We start from the raw sequence: 13,039 nt of genomic DNA, 5'->3' as shown, positions 1-13,039 counted from the left end.
GAGCTGCTCTGCTCCCCTCACTGTGAGCTGCTGCTAGCTGCATGGTACAGCTGGGATCAGGGTGCTCTGTACAGCGCTGTGAATTTCCCCTGGGCTGGGCCCCAGCCAGGCACCTGCTGGGTTTGGCTTGGACGTTGTCCCTTCCAAGAGACTTGCAGGTCAGGCTTAGCTGGAAGGGCCATTCTCCAGGCCTGCTGCAGCTGGACCACTAGAGGGCCTGGCATGATCCTACTGCCTGTCCAGGCTGTTCTGGAGTGGGCAGAAGGATGGCAACAAGGGGAACAGGCAGGACCCAAAGACGGTCGTTGCTGTGTCTCTGGAGTCCAGTGGCTCATCAGGGCATATTTTCGGGAAGATCTTGCCAGATTTCTGGACGGACATGGAGTCTTTCCTTCGCTCTCTGCTAGGACTCCCTGGTCACACTGATCTCCTCTTGTGTTTGTGCTCACTGCTCTCTCTCCATTCCCAATTTGTTGCTAGGAAATTCTGCAGCTGACAAGAGATGCAATCAAGGTGATTGAAAACTACATCTGGATGCTCGATTGGGCTCTGAAAACCACAGGTAGACAGACAGCTTCACTACCCTCAGTTTTGTGTCTGGTACTCCCCAGAGCCTGCCAAGCTCTGCTTTCTGTTGGAGAAATATCTCAAGGAGTTTTAGAATGGCTTAAGTCCTTTGGCCCAGCTGCATTGCTCAGCCCACACTCTTCCCCACATTATTGCCACCTGCCATTACTGGGAGCTGTACCCTCCCATCAGAAGGGGACTGAGTTGGGCCCAGCTGCTGCCACCTGCCCGCATCTCTTGGTGGCAGTTTGCTGAGGAACTTGGTCCTTGGCAGCCCTGCTGGCAGCCCTCATTTCTGAGGGACTCATTCCAGAGTGGCAGGGTAGTGGGAGCTGTGTGGGTCTGCCAGTCTGCAGAAGCTGTGAGAGACATTTCCCAGCCCCAGCCCTGGCCTGCTTAGCCAGAGCAGCCTGAAGAAGGGCCAGGGCTGAACTGGTCTTTGCAGCTCCAGCACAGTGTTGGGAGGGTGATGAGCTGACAGATGCTGGGGAGGGCTGCCCTGCTGGCTCTGGGCAAGCACAGAAAGGTGCTTGACTCCAAATGTTTTGTCAAAACCGTTTGATATTCACCTCCTGTCCCTTGACTAGTGTTCATTTACGAGGAGAATGGCAGCCCATAGAGAAAGCGAACTCTGTGCTCCTTGCCACAGGAACAGCCAGCTCTGTTGGCTCTTTGCCTCACTGCTGATGGACATGTCTTTCTCATTGCTGCCTGACATTTCTCCTGGCAGCTGCTGGGCTTTCCAAGGATCTCAGGGCCATGTGGTCATCCGGCTGCCAGAGAAAATCCAGCCCAGAGCTTTCACCATCTGGCACATCTCCAGGGCAGTCTCTCCATGTGGGGAAGTCAGCAGCGCCCCCGAAGAGTTTGCTGTCTCAGTAAGTCTCTGCCTGCTGCTTCTTCTGGAGGGACCCCGGGCCCGAGGAAGAGCTTTGCCAGAGATGTCCTTCTGGTGGTGAGATCTCCCAGAGACCTGTGGTGGGCTGCTGCAGAGCACTGCATCCTGCCAAAGGGCATGGAGATGCTTGGGGTGGTTACACCTTGCGTTTCTTCTGGATCGTGGACAGGAGCCTCAGCATGCTCACCCAGCATGCTCAGGGTGTCAGGAACTAAGAGCCAAATGCCACACGGAGCAGCAGCCCTGGTGTCCATCAGAGCTGCCTCTCACTGCCCAGTGAGTGCTCCCTCTCTGCTGCCTTTGAGTCGTGGCTGCTGCTTCCCTGGAGCTACAGCCGTGGGCAGCAGCGGCCCACTTTGGAGAGTGCTGCTCTCCTTAGAGTTCTACAATGTCCTCTTGTGTCCAGCTGCCCTGGACAAGCCTCTCACGTTCCCTGAGAAGGGCAAGGGAGCATTTCTGTGTGCTCAGGGAGGGACAGATGAGAAGGAACAAGCCTTGCCCTCCGGCTGCCATGCTCAGGACCTGCAGCCAGCACCCAGGTGGGGCTCTGCCTCCCTCCTCGCCTGCCCCCTCCTGTGATGTCACCGCTGATGCACTTGGTGACCTCATGGTGCTGCTGGCCAGCACGTCTCCTGAAGGCTAGCCGGGCGCTGCAGAGGCAGTGACCCCGCACCACCACTCCAGCTACCTTCCCTCGGCCCACCCTTCCCCTGCCCCCCTGCCCTGTCCAGTTCCTGCTGGGATGAGCAGTCTGGGGATGCGCTTCCTGTCCCAGACAGCCTCCTCCAGCTGCCGGCCAGTCAGGCTTCTGTGACAGGAGAGTCCCCACCATCAGCACCACAATTTCTGTTGCCTTTCCTGCTTCTCCTTATCTTCTCCTTTGGCTCCTTGTCCCTCGGGACCACACATTCTACACTGAAATAAATCCCTTTAATCTCTTAAGCCTCTCCCCTTCCTTGTAGAATGTGTTACATTTGGAGCTTACGGTGTTTGTGCTTGAAGTCTGTGACAAAGTGGGTGCTGAGACCTGCACTCCATGGTGTGAAGGAGACCTCACAGAGAAAAGGTGATGTTAAGTCCCTTATCCAGAGAGCGTCAGCGATGCCATCTCCTTTGCAACCTCTTCGTGTGTGGTGAGAAGCATCTGGGTCTCCCTCATCTGTGGGGTCTCCAGCATCCTCAAGGTCTCTCCAGTGGGTGTTTTCCCATGAGAAACGAGGCCTGAAAGAAACTTCCTGCAGGCAAGAAACACGTAGGGCCTTCCTTTCTTGTGGATTAGGCAATGTGTAGTGAGGTTCAAGCTCGGGATGAAGCTCTTCCTGCACTGCAGGCATTTCTAAGGTCTCTACCTTGAGTACCTCTGGTACTTGACCAGGTTGGAGATGTGCTTGAAGCTCTTCCCACACTCGGGACATTTGCAGCACTTCTTCCATGAGTGCTGTCTCCTGCAAGTGAGGAGCTCTGCACTCTGCATAAAGCCCTTCTCACACTCAAGGCATTTGTAAGGCTTCTTGCCATGTGGACTCGTTAGCACACACATGTGCACGGCTTCTCCCCAGTGCAGACATTCTGGCACCTCACGAAGGTCAAGCAGTTCCTGAAGCTCTTCCTACAGGCTGCACATTCACAGCATTTTGAACGTGGATCCACTGGTGTGCAGTGAGCTCCCAGTTCTGGACATCCCTCTTCCTGCAGTCAAGGCACTCAAAGAGGCTCTACCCTGTGTTGCTTCACTGGGGTCTGCCGAGGGTGGAGCTGCAGCTGGAGCTCTTCCCACACTCCTTGTAGACAGACTTTCTTCCTCCCTGGTGACTTCTCAATACAGCTGAGGCTTCCTTTGGGTCCTCACCTGCTGCCCCACGGCATATGGGTTTCTCTGAGGGTGAGAAGAGGTGACTTCCCCGGGCATCTCCCTGCACGCAGGCGTGGCCGAATTGTGCCACCCGGCAGAATGACCCACTTGCTGACATCCCATGGGTGTCCAGTATCTTTGCCATAACCTGCTCTGGACCCTCCTTTGCATGCGCACTCAACACCGTGTCTCCAGTGCCTCCAGAAAGCAGTGTGGGTTATTCCCATGCAAGGAAGGGGGACCCTGATTTACTTTGGCCCCCGAGCTCTTCCTCTGCTTAAGGGATTTGTAAGGTTCATCACTGTGCAAAGTCACAGGCTTTGACCAGGCTGGGGCTCTGGCTGAAGGTCTTCCCACCCTTGGAGCACTGCAGCCTCTGTTGCCTGGGTGGACGTGCGGGTAGGTCATCAGGCAGGAACTGCTTGTGAAGGTTCTCACAAACCTGGGGCACTGTGATGGTCTGTCTCCTCTGTGGATGTGCTTGTGGAAGCTGAGTTTAGAACTGTTTATAAAGCCCTTCCCACACTCGGAGCACTTGTAGGGTCTCTCTCCTGTGTGGATGCGGAGGTGGTTAACGAGGTCGGAATTTTCCCCGCACTCATCACATGAATTCTGATTTTTCTTCTGGCACGCTTCCTTGCTCCTTGGGTCTTCGTGCTGCTTTTGACCTGTACTGCAATCCAGGGGGCCCCTCGCCCTCTCTCCCGGATGGTTACCCAGTGGCTTCTTGAAGTGCTCTCCTTGCACCAGGCCCCCTTGCACATCTCTTCTGGTTGTTCCCACAGAGGCTCTACCCCATTGCCTTTGGGCCACACCACTTTTCTGCAGATTTTCCTTTATAGCTGTGGGCCCATCTCCTGCTGGACGACGGAGGAAATCTAGAAATAGCATAGAGTGCTCAAAATATTGCACAGAGATGGCTTTTGCAGACCCTAGCCTCCTCCTTCCCTCCACTGCCTCACCTGGGCGGAGGTCTCCTGTCACAGCCTCTGGGCTCTGCACGTCTGGGATCCACAGGTCTTCCCCTCTTTCAAGCAGGGAGATCGCTATTGGTTTAGGGGCTGGAACAGTCAAATGACAGAAACAATGGAGATGAGAGCAATTCCACGATTCTGGAAGAGCTGCTTGTCCAACAGCCCTACTGTGTGGCCCTCCCCATTGTGAAACCACAGTTAGGGTCTGAATGACACTGGCCCAACACATACTGTCTTCCTTTGGAGCCCAGAATGCCCCTCTACATCTCTAAAAAATAGGGAGGGAGATTCCCTTTAGGATATTTTGTTTGATCTTTTCCAAGTTGCTCAGTGCCCAAGGCTTCAAAAAGTTTCATGGGAATTGAAGAGAAAGGCAAAAAACGCTGAAGGAGTAACCTGTGTGATGTCTGAGTGCTGGAGCTGGTGGCACCATGCAGTGCAGCAGCACAAGGGCTGTTTGCAGGGAGTTGATGCAACCCCTCCAGGCTGACGCCCGTGTGCCAGCAGTGACTCTGGGGCTTTTTGCTGAGTGCTGAGCACACTAATCCTTTCTGAAACTCATGCTTCTCTGTGTTTCTTTTGTTGTTGCTGTTGCACTGGTCAATAAGTAACTGCACTGCCTTTATTCTACGCCCTACTTGCAGAGTCTCATTCTCTCACAGCCAGAGGTGCCCTAATAAGAAGGAGCAGGAGTAAAGCATTTTTAATGATAATAACAGCTCCTGTACTTTGTGGTTCAGTTTCCCCCTCCCCTGGCAGGCAGGTTTCAGACACACTTCCAACGTTTGGTAGATTATATCTACCTTTCCCATCCAGTTGAGCCTCCAGCATCAGCTAACTGCTTTTCTACCTCTTCCCGCTTATGCCAGTAATCATAAGCCAAAACCTCAGGGAATACAGGCTTTGTTTGGACATCTTGTTTTTGTAAGTATTTGGTGACTTTGCTCATCATCCTGCCATCTCCTCCAATTTGGCACTGCAGGAAATGGCAAATGTATTTCACTCGGTTCTGTTTAACAGCACATTAAGAGCTCTTAATAACACAAGACAGGTCAGAGGACCAATTTGGAGGTTAATAATGTGATTTAATGAAATGTGTGAAAATTAAGCAGGGACCTGATTACACATTTGCAGATGACAAGATTCGTGCTATCGTAATAACAGGACATCCCAAATCAATGTACAGATACTCTCATACACAAACATACACACAAGCACAAAAGAAGTGTGGAAAAGTAAAATATCTCAGCATCCACAGCTGTGAAACAAACGTGTGTCATTAAAATAGATAAATAAGTAGGGAGGTGGATGGAAGAAAAGCAAGCTGACTTCTGCTTACAATTTGCATCTACCCGAGTGTGGAGCAAATACAACAGGCCACCACCATTCCTCAGCAGATCATAATCGAGGCTGACTCCAGGGGCGCGACTTTGCCCTGGCCTCCACTGGTAGATGGTCTCGAGGATTTGGCAGTACCTAAGAGGCATCCCAACCCAGAGGAGATGCTGGTCATAACCTCCACCACCTCTCTAGGCAACCTGTCCCAGTGTTCCCCCACCGTGACCATAAAGAAGGGCTTTCACATGTTTGTATGGAACTTCCTGTGTTCAAGTTCTAGGCCATTGTCCTACCACTGCACATCACCAAGAGCCTCATCCATTTCCCTCCCACTTCCCTCCAGTTATTTATAAATATTAACACTTGCTTAGAATCTCTAGTTATAGGGTCTGAGACGATTGAGATCTGATGGGTACTATTCCATACCAGCCCCCTTGAATGGCAAAATCTTCTGGTTCTTTCCACCAGTTGTGCAAAGCCCAGAACTTGCTGGACTCACAAATTCCAAGCTACCCCACTTGGGCCGTGATTTGTGTACACATGCCCCAGGCTGCCAGGAGATGATTGTCTCCAGGATTGTTCCTGGGCTATGGGGCACAAAGCAGGAGCCAGATACAACAAGGGCATCTCCTAACGTTCCAATTCATTGCTCCTTGCTACCCAGAGGCAAGCAGGGGCAAGGGAAGAGGAGGAGTACCTCCATGTACTGGTCCTCCGCCTTTTGTCTGAGGAGAAGAAGTGCACTGAGAGGCCTGAGAGAAGGGGGAGAATGTGGGGAGCGGGAGTTGCACCGCCGCAGTTGACACAGGCACTCCAGGCCTTAGGTAACGACTGTCCAAGAAATCAGAACACCAAGCCTTCCTTCCAAATGAGCCCAACATGGAGTTTTACCAAGCAGAGAGGAAGGAAGAAGCATGAAATGTAAGCCTTGCAGGTGAGCATTCTTCTGTGACAGAAGTTCTTTGTCCTCTTAATAGTGAAGGGAGTGACGTGTGGAATCAAACTCTATAACCCACGTAAGGTCATAAAGCAGGTATGCTCATTATGGCACCAGATGCGAGGGGGATATCTCCTCCTACCTCTCACACCGAGAAAAGCAATGGTTACGTATTTAAAGACGTTACATACATATATTCATTACATTCCATGAAGATGGGCTGGAATTCTGAGAAATTATTAACGTATTGTCCCACCCTCTTGAGCACGTGTCCTAAAAACGTGGTGGGGGTCTCTGGTAGTCACGGAATGAAGGCTGGTAGTCTACCTCGCTGTCAACTTCCAGCCTTTTCAGGGGGAGTAGCCCCAACCAGCTTGTACTGGCATTGTGTTTTGCTGGGGCATCTGTTTTACTGCCCCATCTTCAACAATAGGTGCCTATTCTTCTTTCTTAGTGTTGTTTGGCAGCAAGTTTCTGTGAACTCTACATTCTGTTCTTGAGCTTACATGTCCACAAGCATCTTGTCCTTCAGCGTGAATCCACTCCAACTACGTGAAAAGGCTGTTCTCACAGTGTGGAAAGGCTGTTCTCATGATTCAGGAGACAGCTGGAGCTGGGGAATGGATGCATGGCACCTTAACTCCGACCAGCAAGGAAATTAGGAGAACGGAATGCAGACACTGCCTACTTCTACCAGTTCAAATCTGCTTCAGGACTCATTGCAAAGTCTCAGCTACAAAAAGTATCGTCAATGTATCCAAGAAAAAGAACAGTGTTGGGTTTTTTGTTTGTTAGTTTTATTGGGTTTTCTGTTTGTTTGTTTGTTTTTAATATATAAGACTATGCAGTTACACTGTCAGTCACCTCAGAGAGCTCCACATCCTGCTCACACCCCACTTGAACATCAAGTGGAGCAGGGGGTAGTCTTGTAGATGAATCAGTGCAGGAATTTTTACAGGATGTTGCTGCGTTATGGAATCTCTGCATCCACTTAATCATCAGTGTGCAGCAGGAGATCACAAAGCTCTGGAGGCATCATTGTATCCAGTTCATCATCCAAAACTTCCACAACCACACTGGAAGGGACCAGTCCTCTTGTGCCATCTGTCAGCTCTCCCAGAAACCAGCCATTCTCATCCACATCTCCAAAGACGTAAACAATAACTCCATCCCCAGAGACAATAAACAATACTGTCCAGCAGTCAGAGGAAGCTCGCTTTCTGGGTCCTCATTAGGACCCTCAAAAGGACTGTAGCTATGGTGAGCTAAGAATCTTGGAATTATTGCTGATACTTGTCCTGGAGAATGCAGGGTGAAGGACAAAAGCTCTGCTGCTGATTCTCCGCTCTCACCTTCAGGGCCGTCCTCTGACAGAAAGCACTCAGGACTGTTCCCGTGGACCTCTTTCCTGGCTTTGAGTTCACGCTCCAGGTCTTCCAGATCACTTTGAAGACCTTTGGCATCTTGGATGGTAGAATGGAACGAACTGGAACTATTGTTGAGATTCTGGTTTGGTTGGGCAAGAGTCTCTTTTGTTGCCTCTCCCAGCTCCATTCTGCCCTCATCTCCAGCTGGAACACTCTCTCAGTTGGTATCAGGAAGAGCTCGTTCTGCTGCTCTTTCTTCTCTCTTGCACACTCTGTGAGAATGAGTTTCAGAAAGCACTACTCACTGACAGGAAATAAGAGGAAACTTGAAAGACTTTGCAAAACTATGAAAGTCCTGGCAGTGTACTGCCAGCAACTGATTTGGCCGTCCAGGATTCGGGCACCACAAATACCTCCTTGCCAAATGCAGCAATAAAGTGTTTTGGGGAAAAGCCAACTCACAGGTATTTTTTGCACGTCCATAATGCAGCACCACAGGCCAGCACCAGCGCAGACAGCAGCACAGCAGAGAACAGTACCATCGCTGCGATGTGGCACTTTCGCACAGATTTGTGAACAGCAGCCTTTGTGCCTTTCCCAGCATTCATCCCTGGAAGAAATGAGACATGTCCCACGTTACCTTCACCTGCACTACAGACAATCTCTCGGTGTGCTTTATGGACCCAGGAGATTTTCATCAGTGGGTACCTCTGTCTCTGGTGCCTAAGCACCACGGGACAAGGAAGATTGCTTCCACTTCTCGTTAGGTAGGGTGAGGCTGCACCAGCACTGCCCACGTATTCCTCTGGGCCGAGGGCTGGGGCTCTGCCTTGGGGTCTGGGCTTTGTCTGCGGGGAGCACTGCACAGCAGAAGCCCTCACACTTTCCCCAGCGCACGCATCCTGAGCTCTCCCACAGGACACCCCCCAGGCTGAAGGTCAGCCTCGAGCTAGCACAGGGCACAGCCGGAGCCAGCCCAGGGGAAAAATACTCCTGCAGGCTCCTACCACACAGGACTCCACTCATCCAAAAAGGAAAAGCTCACAACTCTCTGGGAACTGGGAGCAGTGGGAGGTGAGCAGCGTCACAGAGGTCTGCATGCATCTTCTCCGGCACGCTGCTGGAACAACTCACCAAACCCCACTGAGGCCAGCCATTTTCAGAGAGCCACCCCTGGCTTCTTTTACACGTGCTCTGTGCTCATACGCTCAGGTTTGGCTGCTGACCTCGTGTGCAAGAGCAGGCAGGAAGAGCCTGCAGGCACACACTGACTCTGGTTAGTGACACTGGATGACCACAGGACAGAAATTACCTGGCATGCCAGTTGTTGGCACTGTCTGTGTTTCTCTGTCCCAGACTGGCAGCGTGGGATGGCTGCCTTCCTGCAGCGCGTCCTGTGCAGTTTGTTGGTCAGTCCCTTTAGAAAGAAAGAGGACAGTGGGATTGGATGTGATGTGTTCTCACCAGGAACTGAGCTACTCCTATCCTGAGCTCAGGCAAAGTCTGCTGGTCCCAGTCCCCCAAAGCCACTGCGACCCTCTCTGCTGCCCAAGGGCATCTGGGCCCTCCCAGGAATTGGAAGGTGCCGAAACCTCTCACGCCTCCCGAGGAATCAGCTCCTATGCAGGGCCCTCACGCACTGTGCTGTGAGCATCACCAACCATTGTGTTCCACCCATCACAGCCAGGCATCTGCAGGCTGAAATTCAAGCTTCAGCAGAAACATCTCCAGAATCAGCATCTCCACTCGTTTCCAGGATTAGCAAAGACAGCCAGCCCTGCTTGGGATGCTCCTCCTGCCTTGAACTTGCTCAGCAGCAGAGAGGGCTTTGTATGAACAGAAGCACAGCACTCGTCACTCGCTGCCACCAGGCTGCCAATGTCTGCACAAAGCAGCTCTGACAAGTTACGGTCATGCTGGGGGAGCAGCTGTCTCTGGGTCTTGGCTGGATGCAGAAGTGGCAGCAGACCATCTCTGGTGCTTGACAGTGCCTGCAAGGTGTTACACGGAACACCACCACAGCACGGCTCTGAGAGATCCCTTCCTGCTGTGCAGGCTACAGCTTATCCACACATATATCAGACCTCAGCTTCCCAAGTCTCACAGTGAACAGACCGAAGTATACCCACCACGCGCTGCCTTCTCCATTTCCTTCAGCAGTTCGTTTAGGAGATGGGATGAGCCCTGGGAGTATTCTACTCTTTTGGATTCATCTTTTCCTCCTTCTGGACCTAGACAGAATGTATGAAGTTAAATATCACGTGCATGAGGATTCTAAGACCCGTGGTGAGTCAGTGGAGTCAGTAAAGACAAACTACTCCTGCTGGGATTCCAGCAGGGCTCCAGTGCACGAGGAAACCAAGGATCAGGCAAGGCCTTCCCTGGGGGCACTTCTGAAAACCAAAGACCCATGAAAAGTTTCAGTCATACACTACAGCATCACTGAATAGTGGAGCATACGGGAGATCGTGCCATGAAATGGCACTGAAATGGGCAATGAAAGCTCTCTAAGGAATTACAAAGCCATGACATACCCATGTGATCTGCTGGAGTTTCAGTCCCAGAACCTAGAGGGGAACCTGGATCACTTCCTCCAGTCACATCTGCAAAGAAACGCAGGACAGAGCAACTCCCATTAAACATCCTTCCAGTCAGAATGACACAAGATGCAGTTAAAGCTGGGGGATTCCTTCACGACACTGTTCTCTCCCTTCCACACAGGAGCACCTTGGAAACAGTTCCTGGGTGCCTGCAGGGGCACCACCATCATACATAACTAACCCCGTGTGGAACTGCCCAGAGCTGGAGCTCACCCCAGCTCTAAACTCAACTGCATGGACTGGATTAAACCTAGGCTTTGGTGAGCCGCTGCCTGGAGGCACAGCGGTAATCAAGGACAGAGGAGAAACATTCCTATTGCATGTGCCCATCTCTCTCTTCCTTAGTGACCTGTGGTGATGGAAGGGGCTCACCCAGGTAATGCTGTGGGGGGGGAAGTTCCAAAGTTGCAGAGAGGCCAGGTGACTTGCTGGCTGGTATTCCACAGCTTTCCAAATACTTTCTCCAGGCCATGGGAAACAATTCTCAGAGAGCTCATGGAAGAACACTCGGCCCCTAGAAATTTTCTTACTGGGAGACCTCGGAGATACAGAGACAAAGCCAACGCAACGCTGACAGCACGGAGCACCCAAGAAACAATGACCATCCATGCTTCTCGGGGAGAAGAACCTGCTGGCTGGTGAAAAGCGGAACCCTTGCTGAACTATCCCAGGCAAATATATGAACAAAGGAAGACTGGTGACTTACCTCCAGCATCCCCCTCAGGCTCATAGACAGGATTCCATTCTGCTGATTCACCAGCAGGGCCTGTAGGCACAAGCATGATCAGACACAGGTGAGGAGTGCTTCCACTACATGCGGGGGCCTACTTTTCCCTGAGAGACCTGCAAGGTCTGGCGGTGGGTCAGGGAATGACACGGCTCAAATACGAAGGTCTGGGCTCTCTCAGCAGAAGAGGGGCAGCAGTAACCTTCCCACTGAAATATGGCAGCTCTCTGGGTAAAGAAATACTCATGGCTCATCTGTGCAAGCCCTTCAAGGCACAAACAGACTTGAAAGACCTTGAGAGGATCTTAAGTAAAATTTCACCCATGTAAATTATGAGAGCATGAACGTTTCTGCCTTAAAGGAGACAGACACTCACAACTTACCTCTGGGTTGTCCCACGGGCACACGCACAGAATCTGGATCCAAAGGATCTCCTGGAAAGGGAGCACTGAGCTCATCATCTAGAATCAAGAACAGATGAGAGAAGTTCCCATTGCATGGTGTGATCTCTTTCTCTCTCAGTAACTGGATGTGGGTCGTGGAACAGGGATGGGAGAAGGACTCAGGTCATGATTTTGAAAATTGCAGGGTGTCCAGGATGACCTGTAGGCTGGCACCTGGCAGCGTACACAATACTCTCTCCAGGCCATGTGCCACATCCCTCACAGACCGCATGGAAGAAGATACAGCCTCTCGGGGCTTTCTTATTGGGAGGCCTCTGATGTACAGGAAGGTCACACTGAAGCACTGGAGGAAAGCATGTCTGTCTCTTCCTCTGGGCTGTGGGCCGGGGCTCTGTGTTGGAAACTGGGATTCATCTATGCGGAATACCATGAGCCTGGAGCAGAAATGCTCACTCTTTTACCAGCATGCATCTTCTGAGCTCTCCCCAGGACATCTCCCAGGATGAAGGCTGTGCTCCAGCCAGCAAGCAGCAGAGCCATGGCCTGGCATGGCTGGAGCCAGCCCTGCGGAGCAGTTCCGCCATGGGCTCTTACCCGGCTCCTGTGGTGCTGCCCATCACCCTCTGCCCAACACCACCCCCATGGAAGGCAGGCCCCAGGGAAGTGTGGCACAGGGCCGTGGGGACACAGCCTGACTTCTTGCCCTCAGTGCTGCTCAGTTTGGGTCCCATCTCTGCCCACCCACCTGCTCCCGGTGCTCGCCATGGAGCAGCACAGGTCACCCAGAAACACATGGCCATCAGTAGGAGGAAGAGGACAAGGCGGGTAGGGGCCATGGCCCCCCACACTTGCACCATGCTTCCACTACCACCGCTGCAGCCACAGTGAGTGTTTCACAGAGCGAAGCCTGCAGCACAGGACAGCGTCGCAGCCAGGCCTTGTGAGCTCACAGCACAGCATAGCACAGCCATAGGACGGGGCACTGTGAACTCACAGCTCTGTGATTCTGGGTGGCAGCTCCCCATGGCCTGCAGCTCTTGTGATACACTGCACCAGGGCTGCGTGAGGCCGGTGCTTATGTCATAGAAATGCAGAATCATAGAATGGCTTGGGTTGGAAGGGACGGTAAAGAACTTATAACCCCAACCCCACTGCCATGGGCAGGAATGCCACCCACTGGGTCATGATGCCCAGAGCCCCATCCAGCCTGGCCTTGAACACCACCAGGGACAGAGCATCCACAGCTTCTCTTGGCAAACTTCTACAGTGCTTCAGCAACTCTAAGAGATAATTATTTCCATCTCGGTGCATCTGTAACACCTCAGGCCATTGAGGAAGAGATGCAATATGGAAATGGGGTCTGAATCAAGGATGC

General features: G+C 52.2%; 1 long non-coding RNA gene across 1 annotated transcript; it reads right to left on the bottom strand.

Moving 5' to 3' along the window:
* Positions 1-7,108: 7,108 nt before the first annotated feature.
* Positions 7,109-12,704, bottom strand: LOC121111573. Its single transcript, XR_006931075.1, has 7 exons — positions 11,644-12,704; positions 11,240-11,299; positions 10,468-10,536; positions 10,063-10,164; positions 9,246-9,350; positions 8,396-8,543; positions 7,109-8,205 (listed from the first exon to the last, which is right to left on the bottom strand). It is a non-coding gene; the product is annotated as an uncharacterized LOC121111573 (long non-coding RNA).
* Between the last annotated feature and the right edge of the window lie 335 nt (positions 12,705-13,039).

This window comes from Gallus gallus, chromosome 10 (genome assembly GCF_016699485.2).
Source record: "Gallus gallus isolate bGalGal1 chromosome 10, bGalGal1.mat.broiler.GRCg7b, whole genome shotgun sequence".
In the NCBI taxonomy this organism is placed as follows: Eukaryota; Metazoa; Chordata; class Aves; order Galliformes; family Phasianidae; genus Gallus; species Gallus gallus.
This window is presented reverse-complemented; position numbering and strand designations above follow the sequence as displayed.